General features: G+C 46.8%; 1 protein-coding gene across 2 annotated transcripts in view; it reads right to left on the reverse strand.

Annotated features, from left to right (window-relative positions):
- Positions 1-23,425, reverse strand: part of CSNK1G1 (casein kinase 1 gamma 1) — a 101,061-nt gene extending 77,636 nt beyond the window's left edge. For both annotated transcript variants that reach the window (XM_059858032.1, XM_059858033.1), the window contains exons 1-2: positions 23,296-23,425; positions 3,431-3,538 (exon numbers count right to left, since the gene is read on the reverse strand). The gene's annotated coding sequence lies outside the window, so the exon portion shown is untranslated. The remainder of the gene's footprint in view (positions 1-3,430; positions 3,539-23,295) is intronic.
- Between the last annotated feature and the right edge of the window lie 1,678 nt (positions 23,426-25,103).

Raw genomic sequence — 25,103 nt, forward strand, 5'->3', positions numbered from 1 at the left:
AGACAGCAGGATTCCCACGGTGGCATATCCACCAGACAGAATTAATCCATATAGAGCTAACTGCCCAAGCAACACTAACAGTTGTAAGACAGCTTGATCCCATCCCCCAGCTCCCAACACCACATTTATGGAAACACTAAAAACCACAGACAAGGCCTCATAGTGTACCACAAAAAATCAGGATCCCTCCTTGCTGGAATCAAACTGCAAGGCTTGCAGGGGGGGTTTTAGCAAGGAAATGGAAATCACACTGGCACACAATTGTTCCGCCTCCCTCTTCGCCTTCACACATTTCTCACAAGTCAATTTTAAAGAATTAAGTCTTGTTCAGTGAAACATCTGGTGGCTGTTGCTAGAGGAAACCGACTATCTGCAACATTTGAGCAAAAATAATGAGTTACATAAAAGCCAGACTGCATAAGCAAGGACAAGTGTTTTGCCAGTCTGTGAATTTCAAAAGCCTACATGAAACCTCATGTTTAATTTCTGGGTTGGAAAACAATGAAGTCAACTCACACGCATTACAAAACACATGAAGATCTGAGTTTTCTCTAAGTTTATGAGGATATAATTGTGCTGTATTGGAATTAACTTTCTAGCTAGCAACTGTCCTAAAGATTTTCTGCCAACAGCATAGACAGAAGAATTACAGCTTAAAAATGGAGCATTTCAGCTTTAGGCGCTTTCAGACTCAGTTCAAGACAGAACAAGTTCAAGAGTTAGAGAAGAGGGTTTTGGTCTTTCACTATTTGAGTCAGTTTTCCTGTGCCTGATGGAAGAATATTTCCCCTTACTGCTACAGATCACCCTCTCCTCAGGTTTTCTCAGTGTCTGGAGACCAACACAGACCAGCTGAGGCTGCACTGGGCTGAACAGGAAAAGCGATTTAGTGGGAGAAGTTCAGAAGAGTTCTAATGCACCACCATACACATCCACAAGACCAACCAGAAGCCTTTTAAGACTTCAGAGCTTTGATGGGGGCTCTCCAGCTCCTGAAGTCCCACAACTGGAAGGGCAAAATTCCCAAGAACATCTCCAGCAGGCAGCTCTAACATACTGGAATTGCACTTCACATGATGTACCTTTCTACAAATAGATATTGCTGTTTTTTGAGGAGTGCTCAAGCACTTAAATAATCCAGAAGCCTGATGGATGACTAATACAACTAGAAAGCTCCATGTACAAAAAGAAATTTAGGCTTCCCCACATTCCCAGGGCTGCTCTCAGGATGCAGGCAGGGTACAGAGGAGTCACCTATGGCCCTCACAGTTGTATCCCTGATTTTGGACATCAGTTTGAGGCTGCAGCTGCTGTTGCTCTTGTTCATTTATGTCATCCAGGGAAAAAAATTTGCACCTAAGGCCAAATTCCTCAAGCTGGACGTGGCTGACTGAGCACACTGAGGTCACTAAGGCACTGCCAAGAGCCAGCTCCTCACTCACATGTGCCTCTAAATATTAAGTTAAAATACACAGAAAGATTAAAGGAGGTAGGAACAGGAAACAAGTTTCACCCAAGTGAAAAAAGCATGCTAGGAACTCAAACCTTGGGAAATAGGTGTATCTGAGGCAAAAAGCTTCCCAAGATCCCAGACATCTTACAGGCAGGATACAGAAAAACAAGCCAATCACTTCAGCTCCAAAAGAAACCCTCCACAATATCACAACAGCAAACTTTAGACTGCAGGGGCTTCTCTTTGAGGGGGAAAAAAAAAGTGAAAGAAGGCCCAGGCAGATGACACAGCCTCTGCTGGGCTCATAGAAGATATTAAAGCACTGTACTGCACCAGCCTGAACTGCTCAAACTAAACACTTTTCAACAATTAATGACACTCCTACTACTGTCACCAAAAATAGACAAATTGGTTTTAGGGAATGAAGCTGCAAAAATAATCTGAGATACAGTATCGAGCAAAATTGGAACCAGATTTCTCCTCCAGGCTGGAAACTGCTGAGAGGATGAAACTGTGGCCCATCCACCGTGCCCCACCCCTGCCCCCAGCTGAAATTATCAAAAGGCAAGAGCTCATGAAACTTTCTACAGAGAAAATTCTAAATGGAAATTACAATTTTAAAAGAATTTGTTTTGTTGCATCACTTTGGCCAAAAATAGAAACAACATTCCCAAAGGATGCTGCACAATTATGGCCCTAAACAAAACATCCCAATGACTTAATCAGGATCACTTAGTCTGCACAGAAAAAAAAATTGTTTATCACTACATAAATGCTTTTTCAGAAGTCCAGAAGGGGAACTCTGGTGCCAGTTTCATCTGTTATGGACACTCCAAAAACCCCTTGTGCCAAGCAGGGACTTGCATTCCCTAGAGGTCACCACCCTCACCAAACCAGAACACTCACTGGTTTATTTTCATTAAGTCAAGGGCCCTACCCCAACTGGAATCAGTCCAACACTCTCACCTACAAATACTATTCCATTTGATTTCTGGAGAGGAAAATTTCCCCAACAACTTTAGTTTTGAGTTTTCTGCTCATTCCATAGGTGAGCTGTTACAGATTAGATACCCTGGCCCTTATTTTATTTGTCACACAAACACACTTATACACACAACACAACAGCTCTGCTCTGAGTTCACCACAAGAGACTCTGGACTCTCCCTGCCTTTAATCCTGCCCAATTTCCTTGTCAGTCACTGACAAGCAACACTGCAGCTACCTACTTCTCAGCTCTACACGTGTCTTTCTAAAAATAATGCCAGGGAAAGGAAATCAGGGATCTAAGTTCCCAGATAAGTTACTTCAGATGAAAAATGCTGACAAAACTGAGAGGAAAAAACAAACCAAAATGGAAATAAGGAATAAAAATTAAGCAACTTACATTTGGGTCTCTAAGCACCCTTCCACAGGCTTGGTAGGTATTTTATTGATAATCCAGATAAGATACTGGATTTTTAGTGTCTTGCCTTATATAGAGAATCAAAGAATCACAGAATGTTTTGGGCTGGATGGGAACTTAAAAATCAGCTTGTTCCACCCCCTGCTATGAGCAGGGACACTTCCCACTAGCCCAGGTTGCTCCAAGCCCTGTCCTGACCTTGGACACTTGCAGGGATGGGGCAGCCACAGCTGCTCTGGGCACCCTGTGCCAGGCCTCACCACCCTCACATTGAATAATTTCTTACTTTGTGTTTAACCTAAATTTCCCCCCTTTTAGTTTGAAGTCATTCTCCCTTGTCTTGTTCTGGATGAACAGTCCCTCTCCAGCTTCCCTGTAGCCCCTTCAGATCCTGGAATGTTTTCTGAGGTGTCCATGCAACCTTCCCTTCTCCAGGCTGAACAGCCTCAGTTCTCCCTGCTTCCACAAGGGAGGTGCCTCTTATCAAACACAGGTGAGAGCTTGGTTTTTTTAGGAAGGACTATTTGAGTTCCAAGCTAAGACACTCCAGAACATCAAAGGCATGTGACACTCACCAGCTGATGTGTAATTCACTTCTTAAGCTTGTAATCCAAAATCACAGGGCAGGGAGTGCTGGGGCATGGGAGCAGCAGGGCAGCCGGGCACTCATATCTGTACCAAACCTGGCAAGGAAGAAAACACATTTTAGGAAGTCTCCATACAACATCTGACACCAGTGACTTCCAATCTTACTGTATTCTGCTTAAAAACAAAAAAGGCATCGTTTGGTTTCAGCTGGATATGGCAGCATCCAAGTATGGGGATGAAAGAGAGCCAAACCCCACTGCTCATAGGAAAATAATTCTCTTTACCCTATGCCAGGGTAAACTCATAGCTTTCCTTGCAATAAATAATGTCAACTTCAGTTCAGAAGACAGTGTGTTCTTAAAAAATACACCTTTCTGTCTCTTCAGTAATTGGAGGTTTGGCTTTTGGTAAACTGTGTTTCCCCACCTGGGCAAACAGGTTCCCAAACCTGAACTCCCCTGACGCAGTGTGCCTGGGCTGGCTCCATCTCCTGCCCTGCTCCAGGCACTTTGGTCAGAAGGAAGCACAAGGTTTTTTTTTTGTTTGTTTCTGACTTTCTTCCTTAAAAACACCCTCCAGAGCACAGGGTCCAAACAGCAATTTCTGAAGGGGAGTGCACTGTAAGACAGGTGGGGAAGTCAAACCGAAACGAAACTATTTCTGAGTAACTCTGCCCAGAGCAACCAGAGACAGCCTGTTCTGTTCTGCACTCAAAACTTGGGCATGTAATGCTCTTTTAGAGAGTTCTAAGAAAAATGAAAATCTTGAAAAGCAACTTTAAGTTCTGACTGTCATCTAAAGAAGATCCTTCTGAAACACCACAGGAGATTCCCTTACACAGGCTACAAGCAATCTGCACCCCAATGAGTATTCCAAGCTAGGTTAGCAGTTTTATTCTTATTTTTCCAACTGCTGGAACACCAATGGAACAGTAAAGGTCCATATAAGTATCCTAAAACAGAGGGTGTTTTTGCTTTCTCCAAGAGGAAGTGCAAGACAGACCAAAGCCACTGTGGCTGTGCTGCTGAGTGACACCATTTTGACTGCAGCACGTGGGAATTTGGTGTCCACCTCTGCCCTGTCCTTTCAGGAGCTTGTGGTCAGTGCAGTACAAGTCACACCCATGCCCTTCTGATGTTGTTCATGGTTCCTGTCCTCCAGAAGCCTGGAGGATTGCTCAGTGGGGTTGTAAAAGACTTTGAAAGTCCTCACGAGCTCCCAACAGCTGTCATTAATTAATCCTCCTCTGCAATTAGCCAGCACCAGCTTCAGAACGAAGCCAACCACCATTGTGAGGAACACATACCACTACTGCAGTGTGCAAGAAGTGACACTCACTCCTCTCAAATGAAAAGGTATTAGGGAGCTGAATGGAGCCCTCAATATAAAATTTACTGTGAAGCATTTAAGGCCATCTATTGTTCTACTTGGTAATGAAGTAGTTCCAAGTTATTTGACCAGGTCAGAGGCTGCAGCAAGGAAGAACCAGCCAAACTTGTACCAAACCAACCAAGACCTAAAAGAAAGGGAAAACACAAGCACCTATTCATAGGAAAACAGAGACTGCAGCTTCATTTAGTCACTTGTCATCTACTCCTGGGCAAAAAACTGGAGCATCCCACTAACATGACAGTCCACATATTTAAATGCTGAACACCCTTTCAGCTCTGCTGTCTTGCCACTTGGAACATGCCCTACTTAAACTTAGAAAACCAAAAGCTTGGCATAAAAATTCCAGATGGGTTCATTGGCCAGAAACTTACTCAGTTGCCTTACACCAATCCCAATGTTTGGTGGTGACTTCAAACAAGGAAGCGAAACAGAAGACTATTTATAACACACTCCATGGTACAATGATTCACTTTAGGAATAAAGGTAAATAAATCATCTCATGCCATCCTAAGGTTCAGGTTTGAACCAGGGGTTAGGCATTATTCATGTTCTGCTCAAAGAACAAGATGACCAGCACATTACAGAGGATCAAAGTGTAACATGGGAAAATCCCCGTGCCAGTCAGACTCTGCCACTTCCTACTGGCAAGACCAAGTGACAAAACCCATCCCCATCACATTCAAACATTTTTTTAACAGACCTTTTGACCTGAAGCACAGCAAACAGGACCCCCACATTCACATAGATGTGACTCCAGCATCTTGAGAGAACCCCAGGTTGAAAATGCAGAGCTTGGTCTCCATCCCTTCCCTGGCCACACACCCAGAAATCCTGCTCATGTTAAACATGGCCAGGAACCTTGTTTAGCTGCAAGCATGACATGGAGCAGAAAGGCACCTCTGGCAATGTTTAGCAAGTGAGAATATGTGGACAGCCCTGTTAGAGCACCAGTTTATCATGGGAACAAGCTCCAGCCTTGATGTCCAAAGCCTGACATTATGGAGAATCCAGGGACCACATCCCTAGGTGAAGGGAAGAATAAGACAGAATGAAGAATGGCAACAAAAGAGGAAATCTGAAACTATGACTGGCAAGTGGGACCCTTTCTAGCTGTTGACAAATAATTAACCTTTTTTGCACTTAATTAGCATCTTCAGACACTGAGCCCTTTTCCTGTGACCTGTCCTAGCATGGACAGCTCCATAGAGGCCTCAGGCCCAGAGACACACACCTGGAGCTGAACAGGCCTTGATGTTTTACAACCATGCAGAAGTTGTGCAGGATCCTTCCATGAGGATGCTTTGCTTTGTACCAGGCACTTCACCAAGAAGAGTTACTTATTTTCCAGAGTGCCAAAGGCAAGAGGACGTGAAGCCTTCAGGGGTGTGGAGCTGGGCATGGGTCCCATACATCTGTATTCAGGAGAAGACCCCCTGCATCAGTCAACAGAACCACAACACAGTGGTCTCTTCCAAGCACATGGCCAACCAGCAGCATGCTGCTCAGCACTCAAAGGCCACTTGAGGTCTCTTCCAGGTGAGGCACTGGAACAGACAGATCGTGGACTCTCCATCCCTAGAAGTGTTCAAGGCCATGTTGCAGAGGGCTCTGGTCTAGTGGAAGGTGTCCCTGCCCATGGTAGGGGTCAGAATGAGATGAGCTTTGAGGGCCCATTCAACCTAAACCATTCTCTGAATATCACAGAATCACAGAAACACCACCACACCAGCTGGAGAATCCACAAAGACCCCCAAACACTCTTTGAGCTGTCAGTGTGAGAGAACAGGGCTCCACCAGAAGCTTTAAGCCCTGCTGGTTATTTTCCACATTACTTTTCAAAGCAAGGAGCAGATGAGAAGTTTGTTTCAGCTCCAGAGTAAAAACTAACATCCTTGAGGGCACGGTGAAAAGCTTGCATTTGCTACTAGAGTACACAGCCAGGTCTTTCATCTCCTCCAGGGGCCAGGGAAATATTTGCCAGCCTGAACCAGGAGGAGTGACTTCTGTGGCATGGTGCTTCCAAGGTGGGGGTACAGCACAGCCACTTTTTGGCTCCCCAAGGAGGACATGGCTCCTGCCACAGCAGGGAAGGTGACTCTACAAATCCTCTTCTCCTTAGTTCTCCCAGGAAGCTGGTACACAGACAGCTTTTGGATCTTTCGTACTTCAGCTCATTATTATTTTATTACCAGTTAGCAGCACAAAACTCTAGGTAGCACTTTGAAAAAGCATCTCATCTTTAGGCTCGAGGTGCTTGTACTCTTCACAAATTAAAGCACAAGAAGAATATTCAAATTCCAACCTAATGGACACTGCCCTACTCCAGTGTTGACACCATCGAGCACAGCAGAAAAGGTACAACTGCTCCCACCAGCATCAGATGATGGAACACAACCTCATGAGCCAACATGATGCTCCAGCCCTTTTGTTGAGCTCAGACTATGAGAACCTGGCTTAGCAGTGCCCAGGATGTGTAATTCTCCAGAAACAAGAGACTTACCTGAAAAGCAACCCATCAGTCCCGGATCAGTGGGGGTTCACAGGAGCAGACTCTCAATCAAAGCATTCTGCACTCACATGGAAAAATACAAGGTCTCTGCAGACCATTTCTGGTATGTGGTAAAGCTTCTTCAGGACACCTCAACTCTGCCAGACAGCTTTAAAGAGAGGCAGCTGAAGCTGTGTCAGGGGAGGGTTAGGTTGGATATTAGGAAAAGGTTCTTCCCCCAGAGGGTGCTGAGCACTGCCAAGCGTCCCCAGGGAAGGGTCACAGCCCCATGGCTGCCACAGCTCAAGGACCTTTTGGACAGCACTCTCAGGCACAGGGTGGGACTGCTGGGGTGTCTGTGCAGCACCAGGAGTTGGATTTGATGATCCCATTCAGACCTCATGTCACATCCTCCAAGAGGCAAAGAGGTGAACCAAAGAACAGGGCACAGCTAGCTTGACCTCCCATTTGGAAGAGCACCCAGGCACACATGTTTGGGAAGGCAAGGAAGAGAATAAGAATATTGTGCATTTTCCCACCTCCAGTGGTTTGTATTTCTGGGCCTCTCCAAGTCAGTGTGGGCACCTGAGTGTCCTGGGTGTGATTGCTAGGGTTGTCCTGTGCAAGGTGAGGGGCTGGACTTTGCTGGTCCTTGTGGGTCCCTTCCAACTGAGGCCATTCTGCAGTTCTATGGAGAACACTCAGTGCAGCCTCTTGGTGAGTGTGTCCAGTTCTTCTCCAGACTCAGACAAAGTTTTTGTAGCCACAGCAGTCCTGGCTACCTGAACAACATCTGAGCTCACCTCCTGTCAGCTCCATTTAACCCTCTCTGGACCTCAGGGCAGGAGGAGTGGACTGTCCTGCCAGATGCACCCCTGATGGTTTTGTGACCTGACTCACCCCCCTGCTGAGCCTCGAGTGTCAGACAGGTCTAAACAACCACTTCTTGGCAGAAGGGAAAGAGACATGAACTTTGACTGCACAGACTCAATAAACAGCATTTTGCTGTAAATAAATCAGTGACATCATCTGCTGATTATCAGCAGCTATCAAAACCAGCAGAGTAGCAGTGAAGCAGAAAGGACCTCAATGACACATTAAGGCTGTCTGCCCTCAAAACATGAAATGTAGCAGGGTCAAAAGGGGAAAAGTCGTATGTTGTTGAGTAGATTTTGCTCCCTTTTTGTCAAAACCAAACACATTCCATGCCTGAGGAAGAGCTGGACAGAAAGATGAATGCCTTCATGACTGCACTTGAAGCAAAGCTCCTGCTTGGACTCAGTAATTTGCAAATTCCTCCCTGAATACACCCCAAAGCTGATAGCTACATTCATTCTGTTCAGCTGAAGAGAGTCAGCCTTTATCCCACACTCTACCTGGGCACTGCTCAGAACTGCCTTTATCAGCTCACACCAAGGTAAAAAAATAAAATTATACAAACCTGTGGCTTACAAAACCCACTTGACATCTCTCTCCCAATTCCCTTAACTCAAGAGCAGCCTGCATCCCTCCAACACAGCAAGGAAATGCTGCAAACAGATCTAGATCTCAATTCTGTATTTACAAGAGGAAAACAGCAAATATTTTTTGGAGTTACCTGATGTCATCCCAGCACATGAAGGTTTGATATTCCCAGTAAGCTGCCTGTCCCTAACACATAACAGGGGCCTACACTTCATTAACACCAAAATATTGAAGGCTTCAAAACTGATGCTAACCATCTTTGTGATCAAAGGGAACAGAACAGTGCCACAAATAATACCAGATTAAAAAAATCAGAGAAAACATGAAGGCAACTTCAGGTAGAGTCTGCTTGCAACACAGGAATATCATGGAATGAGATTCTTTAAATCTTTTAACCCATCAGGAACAGAGGCCTGCTTATCCTAAATTAAATGTCATTCTATGTTTTCCCTGACTATTCCTGAGGTACTCCCAGCATGGAGCTGCACTGCATGCTTCCAGCAGCAATCATTCCATGTGATGTGGTTTGGTGACACCTCAGCCTGGGAGCACAGAGATGTGACAGCTCAGCTGAGGACACTCATGAAGAGAACTCTAATTTATCCTTTCAATGTGAGCCTCTGCTCCCAAACCCTGACCTGCCTGGTACAGCTTCCAGAGCCTGAAACTCAAACAGGGAAAGCCCACCCAAGGAGTATTTTACTTTTCACTTTGAGATGATTTAACCTTTCCCCCTGCAGCAGCTGCAGATCCTGTGCAAGGAGCAGTGGTCTGGAAGAAGGAGAGAGTGTGGCTCAGGGAAACACAAGCACATATCTTAATATGAAACATCTGCTTTTTACTATTTTTTTATTGCAAAGAAATGGAGTTTTCCCTTTTGGCTTCCCCTGCAGCAAGAGCAGAGGGTAACCCACAACAGCACCCAGTAAGGGGCTGGGTGACCTGAGTTCACAGAGAAGGGTCAAAACAGAGCATCCACCTTGACTAAACACTGAGTCATGAAAAATATTTAAAAGTGGGATTTTGAAGTCCCACTGTCTTATGGAAAAAGGCTTTGAGGAAGACTCTGATTGAGATCTGCCCCAAGTGTCTCTACATAGCACTCACTCCTCTTACACCCCCTCTGAGGCACACAGTATGCAGCTCACACACTCTGTTACCATTATCACATTGCACTTTGCTCACATTTTGTATTATTATTATTGTTTTCTTCTTTTCCAAGGATCCCTTTATGGGTTACATGAATCACACAGTTAATATCCTTCTATCATCTGCACAAGAAATGTCACCACTCCCAGTGCCACTGGGAAGAGGGATAGAGCCCTTCTAAGTTTAAAATCATACTAAATGGCATTTGCTGTCAGACACAGCCAAGTTCACACTTCAGATCTCAATCTCAACCCAGACCATCATGAAGTAATACTTAAAAAATATATATATAATAATAATTTTTAAAAATTGAAAATAATCCCCTCTAGTCTAAGGAATTTTCTTGCAAGATCCCTTTGATTCACATCTGAAGATGAGCTGCTTCAGTTCTTCACATTCTTTTGAAGAAAGGATAACAGAGCTGCTGGAGCACTCACTGCTCCCAGCCTGCACAGCAACGATGATTTGCTCCACATTCCCCCCTTACTACATGGGATTACTCAATCATTAACAGACTCTTGATTTAGTGCTCTTTCAAACAGCCAGCTCAGCTCATTGCCCTCTTCAGACCTAAGCACAAGCCAGTAACCCACATGTAGATATTTAAGATCCTGTTTCCTTACTGGAGAGATTCAGAGAGCTCATCACATGCTCAGGTGACACCACAGCTCTCTAAAGAGAGGGAGCAACACTAAATTAAGCTGAGTAGTCTCCATTCCTCAGGGCCTCTGCTGCTGCTCCTCAAGTTTTTAGGAGGCCTCAGGTTTTTTGTTGCTTCTGGTTCTTCTCTTCCACATGTGAAGCCCACAACAATCCAGATGTGCCCCAAAAGTTGGGGAGATGCCTGCAGCCTTGAACTGACCCCAGGATGAAACAGCACCTCTGAAGGAAAACCCACAGGTGCTCTCTGGATCATGGAGTAACCAAGGAGCTGCAGGAACCCCCCAGTGGTTTCTCCCCTTATCACACCCACTGCTGAGCAAGTCTAACTCATTAGAGCAACAGGAGAAAACCAACCCAACAATACCTGGAGAATTTTGTGCCAGGTTAGAAACTCAGGGCAGCTCAGGAACAGGTTTGACAAGCAGTATATGGGAAAGGCAGGACAAAATCTCCCCTTCTGAGCACAGCAGAAGTACCTTTGTAGAAGTAACAAAAAAGACTTCAAGCTGTGAACATTCCACAATAGGATGTTTCAATCCCAGGGAAAGTATTGAAACACCAAGTCTCATGTTTAGGTATGAAGCTACATTAATGGCTCCTCATCTATGCATAAAATTACTAGTTGAATAGGTCAAGGTCTGATTAAAACCAGATTTTTAGCAGGCACAGATTAGGAAGCTAAAAAAGCAACCCAAAGTTTGTCAGCCATGACATGAACACAAGGGAAAGAGCCCCAGGGACATATTGGGATCACCCCTATATACACACACACACATATAGACACTGCATGTAATTAGTATGACACAGAGTAGGACTAGGACACAACTTGTGCTGCCTCACACTTGGCTGTCCCTGCCCCATTCTGGGCTATCAGCTGATTGCCAGCCCAGCTGCCTGCTGGATCCCACACTGGGAAAGCTGAAGAGAGGCATTATGATCACCTCCTCCCACTTTCTGCACAGAAAGATGGAATTTCAGTAATTTTTCCCTTTTAAAGGGACCAAGAACTTTATGTTCAATTCCTTTCTTCATTCCTAATTTCTAATTTTATTTCCCTCCTTTCCATTTCTATCTATCCTCCCTGGAATGCTTTTACTCATAAGCCTCAGTACATTGTACAGCAAATCTTCTTGGAACAGCACAGCATGGGAGGCCTGCAGATATGGACAGTATTCTGGAAACAGCTGGAGATTTCCCCTCCTCTAAGAATCCCTAAGGCATCCTCCAGAGCTCTTCAGAAATACCACCTCCTCATGCTGCCCCAGGATTCTGGAAAGGCAGGAGGTTCATTCAATTCAAGGTAGAATTAATAGCAGGACAACATTCGTGTCAATTGACAACTGAGGATGATCCAGGGAGCAGCCAAGTTCTGCAGTCTGCTCCAGGATCTGCCACTGCTGGATTACAGATGTGGGCATGGACACAACTGCCCAGTCCTACCAGCATTCATTTTATGGACATAAATGATCCTGGCTTTGTCCAACTTCCTAAACCAACAGCTTCTACACAGCTCCACAGCAACATTCAGAAGTTTGCTGCCTGCTTTTTAATGAAATCCTCCCAATCCCAAGAGTCTCAGGCATTTTAGATTGCCCAGGATAGGCAGCTTCTCATTCACCTTCAACTCTACTTTCTCTCTCCACATGTTTTCCAACCCTGGTAAAGATGCAATGACCAGAAATGCACAACACAATAGGAGTAGTCACACACTCACCCACTGCAATTTACTCAGTGTATTACTCAGCGACCCTAATCCTTAATCAGATTAATATTTTAGCCTTCCAAAAAATAAAACAATGTGTACTATCTGTATCAAGCAAGAAACCAGTGCACCACCAACAACTGAGTCAATACCAGAGAGATGAATCCCAATGGCTCCAAGCCATGCCCATGCCAACCAAAAGGTTTTTGCCTACTCACCTGCAAAAGAGTTTCTTTCACGTGGCAAAAAGCCCCACACCACTCACTCACTGTGCTCCTGAACAGCATGGCAGACACCCAAAAACCCTATTCCAGTTCCTAGCAACTTCTCCCATTCAGCTGTACTGCCAAATTCAGAGGAGTCTGGCATTTTTGGAGCATGGCAGAAGAGCTCCAGAAGTACTCTCAGCACACATTGAAGGCATCTTCTTCATTATGCTCATAGGTTGAATTACATATTTAATTAGAAACAGCTTCAAGGAGAAGTTGCTGAAGTTGAACATGGAGGATAAGTCTCACTTCACACAAGAAGGCAAACCCACGCAAGGGAGCACGTGCCAGAACTGGCCACCTCTGTGCACCATCTCACACATACTACAGACTTCTCCCAGAAGCTGAAGTAAAGAGCTATTTTGCACAGATAAGCTTCATGCTACCTTGAAGGCAAACTTTACATTTGCCACAGTTTGGAAATTGCATCTGTATGAAGCTGCTTTGATTCAACTTCCACTTTCAAGCCCTAATCTCAGCATAGCTGTCAATTAGAAATGTCTGTTACCAAGTAATCTGCTCTACCAACCACATCATGTCTGTCTCCTTTGAAGCCTTAATACCCACTGGTGAGGATGGCTTTGTACCAGTAGATCACTCGTGAACCTTTTGCACTGCATTCAAATCCCAGGTGAATTCCTGCCAACAGCCACACTGGAAGCGTTGGCCAATGACAAACACAAAAAGCTGTTTGGCATCCTCAAGCCTCAAAGCTCTGTCCACCACACAAAACCAGTATTTTTGTGTTGAGAGAGACACAAGTAGAAAGTCCTTGCAGCACAAGGTCATACCAAGCTCGCTGGAAGACTAAATTTAGCCACCTGTGCCTCAGACAAGTCTGCTAGTTATGGGAAGCTCAGATACTGGTGGGGAGCACTGTTCCTAGGCTAAATCCCATGGAAGACTTGACTCCATTTAATTGCAAATGATCTTGAAGCTATAAATGGGGAGCCTGATCCCAATCCATCAAAGAGGAGCTGTCACTGAGTACCCCACAAACTCTGCACTGGGGACGCCATGATCCTGTTAGGGCTGGTTTGCTTGAAACTACTACATTCAGAGTGAGCAGGAGGAGCTCAAGAAGATTTAACAGATGGGGTTTCAGCACAAATATATTTCAGAACACCTCCCTAGCAGGCACATTTCCTCCTCTACCTCACCTCACACTACAGTTCCAACAGCTACACAAGAGCGGATAGACAAGAACTCAGGGATTATTCCAAGCTTCTGTAAATGTTAGCAGAGGCTGATTGAACAGTTTGTGAAGACAAGCCCCAGTTTACCAAAAAGTGTTATCAGCCAACAGTTTTGTCAAACATTTAATGATTTTCCAAGCCAAAGAGGCAGGGGTGACTCAGCTTTTTCAGCTGTGTTAGGTCTTAGGATCACTATCAGCCATGAACCCACTGAAGGACCACAGCAGTCAGCTGAGGTTTGATGTCCAGGATCACTGCAAGAATCTATCTGTAGGAAAAAACAATTTAAACAATCTGGTTTCAAGACACCACTGAGGAATTTGTGAACTATCTGCCTCAGTCCTACAGGCCTTCAGAGATGCTCAGGAACCTATTTCCATGACAGAAACTCAAACAGGAGCATTAGCTCAAGCATGCAAAGCCAGGATTACCAAGATGACTACACCAAGTTCAAGTAGGCACATGGTTTCTCGCATTACCTGTTGAGTGTATATGGTCCAAAAGGCATCTGGAAGTCATGCTCCATCCCCTAATGCCTCTCCAAACAGATGGTGACACAGAAGGCTACCTGAACATCCAACAGCCACCCTGCACATCACTGCTCTTACCAAACCTGTCCTTGCAGAAGCCCTAGCCAGGAGGATGCCATGACCCCTAGGCCCCCAGCCAAAACCTGTAATTATCACCACAGCAGCCAAGTTCCCCCCAAACCCCCATCTTCAATCACATTGTCTCCTTAAAGCACCAGGAAGAACAGAACAAGTGGGTCCAAAACATCCCACTCCCAGCCATGGATCATGACAGGCAAAGGCATTCTAGAATGCCCAGTAATTCCTAACACTTAGAAGGGATAAAAACCCCCAAGTACCAGCACTGTGCCCAGCAAATCCACACAAAACCAGAGAGCTGTGAATTGTGTTGGAGCCTAATACCAGTCTTGGATTTTAATCCCAGAATACCAGGGATCTGAGCAGATAGTCCCCCAGAGATGCAGAGCACAGCCCAGTGATGATTTACCTCACTGGCACTGCATTTATCACAAATCAAACTGAAGCCTCAGTGCTGCCAACACTGCACAGAGCTGTTTCAGAATGGAAAACTGGTCAGAACCTTTCCACAGAGAGGACAGCTGGGAAGCAGTATCAGATGCCAAAGTGGCTACAGGACTGATGTCAGCTGCAGGATGATCATTTGGAGAACCTGAAGGCCTCCAAAGCATCCAACCCAGCACTGAAGGTAAGCCAGCTGAGGTAGGCCGTGGCTAGAAAAATGAGAGAGCCACCAAGGAGTGAAAATTATACAGGGTGGGGAAGAATCATAAATTCACAGGCTGATTCGGGTTGGAATGGACATTAAAGACCACCTTGTCCCACCTCCTGCCATGGGCAGGGACACCTTCAACTAGACTAGGCTGCTCCAAGCCCCACCCAACATGGCCTTGAACACTTTCAAGAACCTCACCACCTGGAGGAATAACACACAGCAGGTATTTTGGAAGTGTTTATTTCCATTTAAGAAATTACTTAAAGCACGTGCTACCTCAGTCCCTTCCCCCAGCACAAACCAGAGTGCTGTGACCTGCCAAAAAAGAGACACCAAGGATGAGTCTGCATGAAACTCCTGAAGGCGAGACCTTTGAAGTCTAACCCGGACTTGAAAAGAGACAACTACAAAGCCTGTGGCCTCTGCTTCATTAAAATAAGATGTTAAAGGTTCTTAAGTTTCATTTGCTCATTGAAACTTGTTCTTTTAAGATGTAGGAAATAAAAATAAGCTGCAGAAACTAAACTGGCCTTGTGCATTACAAAGGAAGACAGTTAGAAGATAACTAAGGATGGCCAAGATGGGGCAGGATGGGATTGCTGCATAGTGAAGCAGCTTGTTCCAGCCTTGGGAAGAGTCACACTCTTCCATGACATTTGCCAGAAGTGCCACCTTCAATGAATGATATTAAAGCTGCATTTTAGAGAACTGCCTCTCATTTGTTGTAACAGACCCAAACAAACAGCAGTCAGATCTGGAAGGAATTTTGAGTGATGAGGAATGAAAGCTTGGAGATCCAGCAAGTCTGAGAGACTTCAAACTGCTACTCTTCCAAAATCCACCTAAAGAATTTTAGACGTAAGGAACATTAATGGCTGGGCTCAATGATCTTAAAGGTGATGCCAACCTGAACAAGTCAATAAGTCAATTTATGTACCCCTCCTTGCTAAGCACAAGACTAGACAGATGCAGACAGATCTCCTGTGTTAGTTTTCCCTGTTGTGAGCCCTCCATTAATGTGAAGGGTGACAGCTGAAATGATCTGAATCTATCCTCTGACTTGTAACTCAGAAATGAATGTGCAAAACAAAGGAACATTGAGTTTGGCTTCTTTCTGCAAACAAGGTATTACCTGTGCCAGGGCCTCACCATCCTCACAGAGAAGAATTTCTTCCCAATATCAAAGCTAACCCTGCCCCCTGGCAGTGGGAAGCCATTCCCTGTGTCCTGTCCCTCCATCCCTTGTCCCCAGTCCCTCTCCAGCTCTCCTGGAGCCCCTTCAGGCCCTGGCAGGGGCTCTGAGCTCTCCCTGGAGCCTTCTCTTCTCCAGATGAACACCCCCAGCTCTCCCAGCCTGGCTCCAGAGCAGAAGGAACTCCAGCCCTTGGAGATCTTGCCCTCCTTTAGACTGGCTCCAGCAGATCCATGTCCTTCTGATGTTGGATCCCAGAGCTGGAGGCAGCTCTGCAGGTGGGGTCTCACCTAAGCACCCCCCACACCCACATTGGGGGATCAGCCCAGGGCATGGCAGGGGTTAAATCATGAACTGAGCTCTGCAGAGGCCATCTTTTCTAACATAAAATAAATAGCTCCAGGAAACACATCAGACAGGTTCGTTTCACAGAGTTCAAATAGGTTTCTCCTACAACTTTGGCACTGATGCACAGCAATTCCTTGTGGGCTGGGAAAAAGGAGTAGCTCTATAGGAAGCAGGTATTTCAAAGTTTTTTTAAGCTCAGTACAAACTGCATGAACTCTTCAGGTTTTATCACTAGACATTAAAACATGTATACAGGACAGCAGCTTCTCAGGATATTTAATAAATGATGTGGCCTCCTCTAATGCACCCCACACAACGTGGCCAACTCATCTAAGAGAGCTACGGAGACAGGAAGATCTCAGGAAAAAGATTTGGGACTGCAGAAAAACCTTCACATCTTTGTAAACAGCCACAATATTCCCAGCCTAAAGGAATGTCATAATACAACTGTAAGAAGAAAGAGAAAAAAAAAATGGAGCAGGAGAGCAGAGGCAGACAGGAAAACAATTTTCCCATCTCCCTGGTGAATATCCCCATTCCTGCATTAAATGCTCAGAGTAGCAAATCCAAGCTATTCAATTGTCTTCCACAACACAGAAATTGTCAGGCTGATCTTGAGGGTGGAATCGCTGTCAGCTTTTCAGGCTATTAAGCTGTTCTCCTGAAGAGATTTGCTCAAAGATGAGCAAAGCAAACCAGAAGATTCAGACAGGTAAGAGACACCTATCCATTGCAGGAGATGGGCTGCTCCAAATGGATCTGACAAGATGGAAGAACATATGAAAAGCCAGGAGAAAATGGTAATTTCACCCCTAGTGAGTTTCATTGGTGCTTTTGCCAATTTCTAGGAAAAAAGGGATTGTTTAAAAGGTAGGAAGAGTCTGATGAACCAGAAATTAAATGGGCCATTTAACAAGGAATTCAAATACCTCTTCCCTCAAGTGAAAAACAAAGGTCAGGGGCTGGGGGGTGTTAATGTGGAACATAGAGATGAAGTAGGCACAAAAATTCTGAGATTTTACCACTTCATAGAATCCCAGAATGGGTTGGGTTGGAAGGATCTTAAAGCCTGTCCCATTCCATCCCCCTGTCTTGGGCAGGGACACCTCCCACTATCCCAGTTGCTCCAAGTCCCATCCAGCCTGACCTTGGACACTTCCACGGGTAGGGTAGCCACAGCTTCTCTGAGAAACCTGTGCCAGGGCCTCATCACCCTCACAGGGAGGAATTTCTCCCCAGTAACCCATATAACCCCATCCTCTGGCAGTGGGGAGCCATTCCCCCTTGCCCTGGCACTCCAGGCTCTGCAAGGTTACAGGCAGCAAAAGAGGAGGGAAGTGTCCAGAGGCAATATTCAGGCTGAGAATAGGAAGGCAGTGAGCAACAGTTTTGTGACAGCACCTCAAAGAATGGCTCTCACACTCAGGCTTGGATTCATTAGGATCTGAGAAGGTTTTGGGACAACTGGAGGCCTGTAAAAGAACAAGGACTGAATGGATCAAAACAGCACTATGACAGCAGCCCCTGCAATCAAAACCAAAGGTTCCTCTCACACTGCAGAAGAGGAAAGCCAGCAGATCCACAGAAGAGTATATCTGAGGAGGATGCATCTTTGGGGGGAAAGAAGGTGATTCATAAGAGCCTCATCTCCTGAAGAACTCCTACAGATGGGACAAGAATTAGCCATGTGAAAATCCACAGCTAGGAAAATATAAACACAGTGCAAGTCAGCTAGAAAGACAAAAACAAGGGTCAGGAGTGTTTCTTCACAAGTGCTGTAAGTCTAAAAGTATGATGGAAAAACTCAAATGTCTGCTTTGCAAGTGGACCCAGCAAGTTCATTCAAAACACAGTGGAGAGTAGAGAAGCCACTAGACATTAATAAAACACAAGGACCAAGCAAACATTTAGAAGACCTAAGCTGACACCACCATTAGAGCACCTCAAGTTTTTTGTGTCAACAAGAAATCCCCTGTAAATCAGAATTACAAGTTTAAACCAGAAAAGCAGAGCCTCAGACACCAGAGCAGCAGCTGTCACACTGTCACCAGTGGGCTGCACAAGCAGGACACACAGTGTTAACCAGGCTCCATGTTCCCCCCATGTCACCAGAGCAAATGCCAGCTCAGAGTGTGACACTGGGACCAAGTTCTTAAACAGCAAAAAGTGATTCCTCCCCAGGAGTGGATGAGAGAAGCAGCAACTCATAGAACCATGGAATGTTTGGATGGGAAGGGACCTTAAAGCTCATCCTGCTCCACCCCCTGCCATGGGCAGGGGACACCTTCCCCAATCCCAGGGTGCCCCAAATCTTGTTCAACCTGGCCTTGGACACTTCCAAGGATGGAGCAGACACAGCTGCTCTGGGCAACCTGTGCCTCACTACCCTCACAGAGAAGAATTTCATCTTAACATCTCATCTGAACTAATTCCTGCCTTCACCTTGGATAGCAGTTGGAATATTGGTGTGAGCCCTACAGTGTGATCTGACCAAGCAATCAAAGCCAACCCATCTGTACAGCAAGGCTAAATGACCAAGAAGGAAACAAAATCTAAATTTACAACCTTTTAGTAAGGAAACAAAAAACATTAGAAGCCACAGGATCCATTATTGTGTTAACAAATTATCAGACAACATCTCCCAAAAATTAAAATTGTGTTTTATACACACTCTGTTGAGCTTGGCCATCTCCTCTCTCCCTGTCTGACCCGAAAAATCAGGCTTTTGGTGGCAAAAGATGATGAGGTGACAGCAACAGCCTCACTTTACCCCAAAGTCACACAGGAGGAGATGGGGAAGTGCCCTTGTTAAAGCTGGTACCTGAAAGTCTCCTGGCCCAGCTTTCACAGAACCATTCAGCAGAGTCTGGGCAACCCCAGCCCAGGCAGCCACGCAGGGCAAACCAGAGCTGAGCTGGCCTAAAGACCAGCCTAAATTGCTGCAGGGCTAATTATATTGTACAAAATGAAGCCATGTCTCAGGAGTCAAGAGCTTCTGTCTTTTTTCTCCTTTTCCTTCTTCCTTTTGCAGTGGACAGAGCACATCAACAAGAGAAAATCAGGTGATCTACTCCATTGACAAAAGCAAGACTGCTACATGGCAGAATCCATCAAAGCTCTCTGGAGAGAAAAACTACAGGATACAAGGAAAAATCTTTCATGTACATAAATAACTGGTAAATAAGGGGGAAGAATGTATCACTGGTCCGTTCTGCAGCAGGAGGGACTCACCAAAGGATTCTGCTTTACACTGAGCTGTGTTACTAAGATGACAACATTTGCTACTCTGAATAATTCAGGATGAGAAGTAAATAAGAGCAATAACTCCAAGGAATTGCAGTAAAATCTCGTGATATGAGTGGGTGATACAATTCACAGAGCAGCACATCAGGAACAACCACCCTAAAATCAACTTCAGGAGACACGACAGACTGAACTCAAAGCAACCCTAGGAAGCAGGACTACAGCAGAATATTCCACCAAAAACCATGGCTCCATGGTTTTAAGATCACTAATGAACAAGCACAACACTTGTAATTACAGAGGCGATGATATAGGATAAAATACCCCTAAAATACCTCTGAAGAGGTATCTGCACCATAAATATAACCCAGCAGTGCTGTCAATGTCCTCCCTTGTCCTGTGCCCCACCCCCTCCTGCCTTACCTGTCTCAAGGAGGCTGGAGCAGAGCTGGCAATGACATGAGATACAAGAAGAGCCACAGAAAGTCTGAATACATGAGGACAATTCAGCCAAGAGACTACCAAGAATGGAAAAAGTATTCTCCTAAAATCATGATTATCATGAAGAGAAGTGTGAAGGTTCCTAAATTCAACACCTGGCTCAGGGAGGTCATGAACTGCTGGAGAGAGAAAAATAAAGCACTATTTCCCTGGATTAGATGTGCTGTGTTTGTGTTCTCCCCTCCCCAAGCATCTGCTCCTGGTTACCAGTGAGCAGGATACCAGGCCAGATGGATCCCTGGTCTCATCTGGTAGCACTTTTTAAGGCATTACACAGGATTTCATCTGTTAACCTGAAAATACACAGGGGCTGATTACTTCCTAAGAGCTGGAAAACGAGCAGTGTCAGGGCAGGGAAAACAGCAAGTGGCTGTGGACTAGGATGGACTTAGGATTTTGCCCAGCTCACAGCTCCCCTCAGAGTGGAGTTCTGAACCTGCCTGAATATTTTCCATCAGTGACTCTGGCACAGCAAACCAAGTTGTTGCCAATACAGAGAACTGGAACAGCATGAAAACTCCTATGGAAGAGCAAGATAGATGGGGCTGGAATGAGGCACTTCAGACTTCACAACAAACACTACTATGAACAAGAAACCTCTTTAATCCAAGGAAAAAGAAAGAGACAGGATATTAGCTTGTTGCCATGACCTGTGAGCCACCAACCTGTCCCATCCATGAAGGATTCCAGCACAAAGGAATCCTCCATGGCATGGCACAGCATCCCAGAGAGCCCTCCCCTGCCCTGCCCTGCAAATGTGTGCAGTTAAGAGAGCAACAGAGAACATGGAAAAGAGTGACTGTGGTTTGAAAATAAGGAGCCAACAGCTGGGCCAGGCTTTTCAAAAGCACCAATGGAGAGAAGAGCTGATTTATAGGAAGCAACTCTGGCATAAACACAGGCAGGTATGTCCCAGATAAATTTATTGTGAGAATCTGGTGTGAGTTTCCAGCCCTCACGTCCAGAAAACAGAACTTACACAAAACACAGCAAGGAGCCCAAACTGGCCCAAACTTGTGAGAACTTTCGGCCAGCAGTTGAAAACACGCATTTATAGACTTGCAGAGGAAAGCAGAGAGATGAGACTCCTCTTCCTCACCACCCAACAGCTGCTAAAGAATAAAAAATGCACCAGCCCAGTCCAGAAAAAGTGATTTCAGGGCAGGAACTGTTTCAAGAAACACTTGTGTCTGAAAAAAGCTTAGGTGCTTACGCAGGGTGTGAGCATAAAGCCCTGATTTTAACAAGCCAATAGTCTAAAATTTCACTGGAGTCAGCAAGATTTTTGCCAAAAGGCTGGAGTATCAGCGGTGCCGGGGTGCCGCTCCACCGGCGGCCAGACCTTCAACGAGGAAACTGAGATTTCCCTGGCACCCCTCACCTCCATCCTCCATTCCTCCTAAGTAGATCTGCGTGTTTTTTTTTACTAATAGTGATTTTTTTTTTTATTACAACCATGATATTTAAATTCTTTTCTTATCGGGTCACATCTTGCCAGCAGTCACCTTCCCTGAACAGAACTCCTGCTGGTATTTATCACTGGCAGCACCTCCAGCTCATCCCTGACTCCAAGAGCTCCAGTGTGAGCCCAGCTTCAGGTGGAAATAATCAGTGTGTGCATCCCTCAACAACAGCAATGCCATGAAACCCAAATTCTCTCATCAGTGACACTTCACCACCCAGGTGGCACTTTTAAAACTTGAGCCACTGGCAAGCATTGAGGAATTCTGCAGCCTGAATCTCTGCAAACTCATAATTCAAAGGCACTCTTTGTGTTTTTTGGAATGTATCTGTGGGAAAATGCTGCAAATATTTGATAAGAGCTTCTGAACAGGAGTAAAGCTCATGATTCCCACTTCACCCATCATCCTCTCCCAATAGAGACTGAGTAACCAACACAGCACCGAACCAGGGATGTGGAGATGGTTTCTCTGGGTAAATCACAGCCAGCAGCTGGGGAGCTGAGAGAAGGAAAAGGCAGGTCCTGAAGAACTTGGGGAGTGGCTGCACAAGCTGACAGGCATTAGGTCACTAGTTAAAAAAACCAGTCCAGTCTGAGGTCACACCCGTGACAGGGGGACTTCAGGCAGGTCACGGTGAGCCCAGAAATGAGCGAGGTAGAAAACGTCACACGAAGTCAGGCACGGGAGGCTGCTCAACAGAGCTTGGACTCTGCTCAGAAGACTTCCCAGGAACAGAGAAGTCACTGTCGAGAAAGGCTAAAGGGGACTGCTGGTAGCAGTGAAACATTTGGAAGGGCAGATGTCACCCTCCTGAGGCAGCAGAGGCTGCCCCATCCCTGGAAGCGTCTAAGGCCAGCTTGGCCGTGGTTTGGAGCAGCCTGGTCTAGTGAAAAGTGCTCCTGTCCATGGCAGGGGGTGGAATGAGATGACCTTTAAGATCTTTCCAACCCAAACCATCCCGAATCCATTACCTGGATGAGACAACAAACCCCAACCCTTAGAGTTCCACAGTGTGCCAAACAGCGTATGGAAATACTTCCCAGACGTAGGGGGGATAGATAACTTCTTCACACAATAAGTTGCTGATACACCTCCAGTTACACAGAGCACTTCGCTTCCTCAGACTGGGATCACCACCAGGTTCAGCAGCTCCCAAGGCACCTCCCGTTCCTTCCCCGGCAGGTCCCTGCCCGGCACTCCCGGGACAGCCCCCCAGCTCGGGCTGCCGCCTTCCCCCTACTCCAACCTCGCCGTTCCGCCCCGCCGGGAAGCAGCAGCCCGGCGCCCCGGACCCGCCCCGGTTCCCCTCGCCCACACCCCGCGGGGAGCCGCGACCCCAAGCCGCCGCCCCGCGGGGGCCCTCGGGCCGCCCCACGGCGGCTCCTCCGCCCGCCCGGCCGGAGCCGTTCCCGTCGCACCGGGAGGGCTGGAGCGCCGAGCCCGGCGGAGCCTCCGCCGCGGGCGGGCCGCGAGCACCGCCCCCCGCCCGGGCCGCGCCGCTCGCGCCCCGCCGCCGTACCTGCTCCGCCGGCGCTGCGCTCCCCGGGCGGGCCGGGCCGGGCTGGGCCGGGCCGGAGCCGCCGCTGCTCTCCCCGCGCCCGCCGCAGCTCCTCCCTCACGGCACTCGACGGCCACAGCCCGACCCGGCAGCGCTCGGCGCCGGCACCGCCCCGCGCGGCTCCGCCCTATGGCCGCGCCGCGCCCGCGCCGCTTCCGGGGCACCGCGGGCCCTGGAAACCGCGTGGCGTTGCCAGGAGGAAGCGGCGGGCGGGAAGTGCGGCGGGACGGCGGCCACGGAGGCTCGGCTGCCGGCCGGGCTCAGCAGCAGCCGGGCTCAGCACCCCGCTGCGGCTCAGCACCCTCCGGGGCTCAGCATCATCCGGGCTCAGCATCAACCGGGCTCAGCACACGCCGGGGTTCTGTATCAGCCGAGGTTCTGTATCAGCCGGGGCTCAGCACCCTGCGGGGCTCAGCATCAACCGGGCTCAGCACACGCCAGGGTTCTGTATCAGCCGGGGTTGTGTAGCAGCCGGGGCTCAGCATCCTCCGGGGCTCAGCACCCGCCGGAGCTCAGCATCAACTGGGCTCAGCACCCTCCGGGGCTCAGCTTGGCACTCCATTGGGACTGAGCATCCTCTGGGGCTCAGTACCAACCTGGCTCAGCACCCAGTGTGGCTCTGCATCCTCTGGGGCTCAGCATCAGCCGTGGCTCAGCTCAGCACCCCACTGAAGCTCAGCATCCTCCGGGGTTCAGCACCCAATGGGGTGGTCCCTTCCAACCCAAACCATTCCTTGAGTGTGTGGAAGAGAAGCAGAAACCCACTGGTGTTGTCGCCTGGATGCTGCCAGGCTGATTCTGGTGAAGAACTTGGCATTTAAACTGACATATTCATAGAATCATGGAATCACGGACTACTTTGGGTTGGAAGGGTCCCTAAAGACCATCTCATTCCCTCCCTGCCATCGGCAGTGGTGCCTTCTACCCAAACAGGTTGCTCATGCCTTGAAAATGGTTAAAAACCTTCCTCCCTGGTTTGCAGGCCTCCAGCCTGGGGACAATCCCATTATCCAGCCACACACATAACAGCTTGCCAGCATATGGGCCCCACCAAGGATAAAGCCAGGGTTTATTTGGAAAATGTGTTTGGATCCAGAATTTAGGCATTAAAATTATTTATTTCCCCTACTACCTCATCATCCTGAGGCTGAGCTTAGAAATTTTTCCCTGATGCTGTAGTTAACCAGAAAACAAAGCCCAGTTCTAATAAAAATGGACATTTCACTTTAGGGTTTTGCTTTGTCTTTTCAGAGCTATACACACTTGGCTGACTCAGTATAGGTTTAATAAAGGCTTAATATTTCTTATTAAACCTTTTAAGTTGTCAATATCAAAAGCAGAATGTCTCAATCCAGCCACCTGAAAAGCCTGTCCTGGCAGCATCCTGTCAAACCCTATAAAAAAAAACAAAAAACTATAAAGACTGAGCCTCTGCTCCACAATGAGCTTATTTTGCTTATTCTTTGTGCTGTTTTCTGTGGAAAATAATAATAATGTGGATATCACAATATTGACAATATCTTTGATCAAAGGGAGAAGAGGCATATTTGCAATTCAGCTCCCAGTTTTTCTGCTCTGAACCCTCTGGGCACTCCCGAGGAGCATCTTAATTCCGAAAAATGATTTATCATCAATTTTAGTCCGAGTAGTTCTTCTGCTAAGTCCTATTAAACGTGTGGATTTCATTAGCCCTTTGATAATCCCTTGGGAGTTTATCTGAACACCAGCCTCTGTTTTGAATGAAGGGGGGGGGTCAAAGTTGACCCAAA

This window comes from Haemorhous mexicanus, chromosome 13 (genome assembly GCF_027477595.1).
Source record: "Haemorhous mexicanus isolate bHaeMex1 chromosome 13, bHaeMex1.pri, whole genome shotgun sequence".
NCBI lineage: Eukaryota > Metazoa > Chordata > Aves > Passeriformes > Fringillidae > Haemorhous > Haemorhous mexicanus.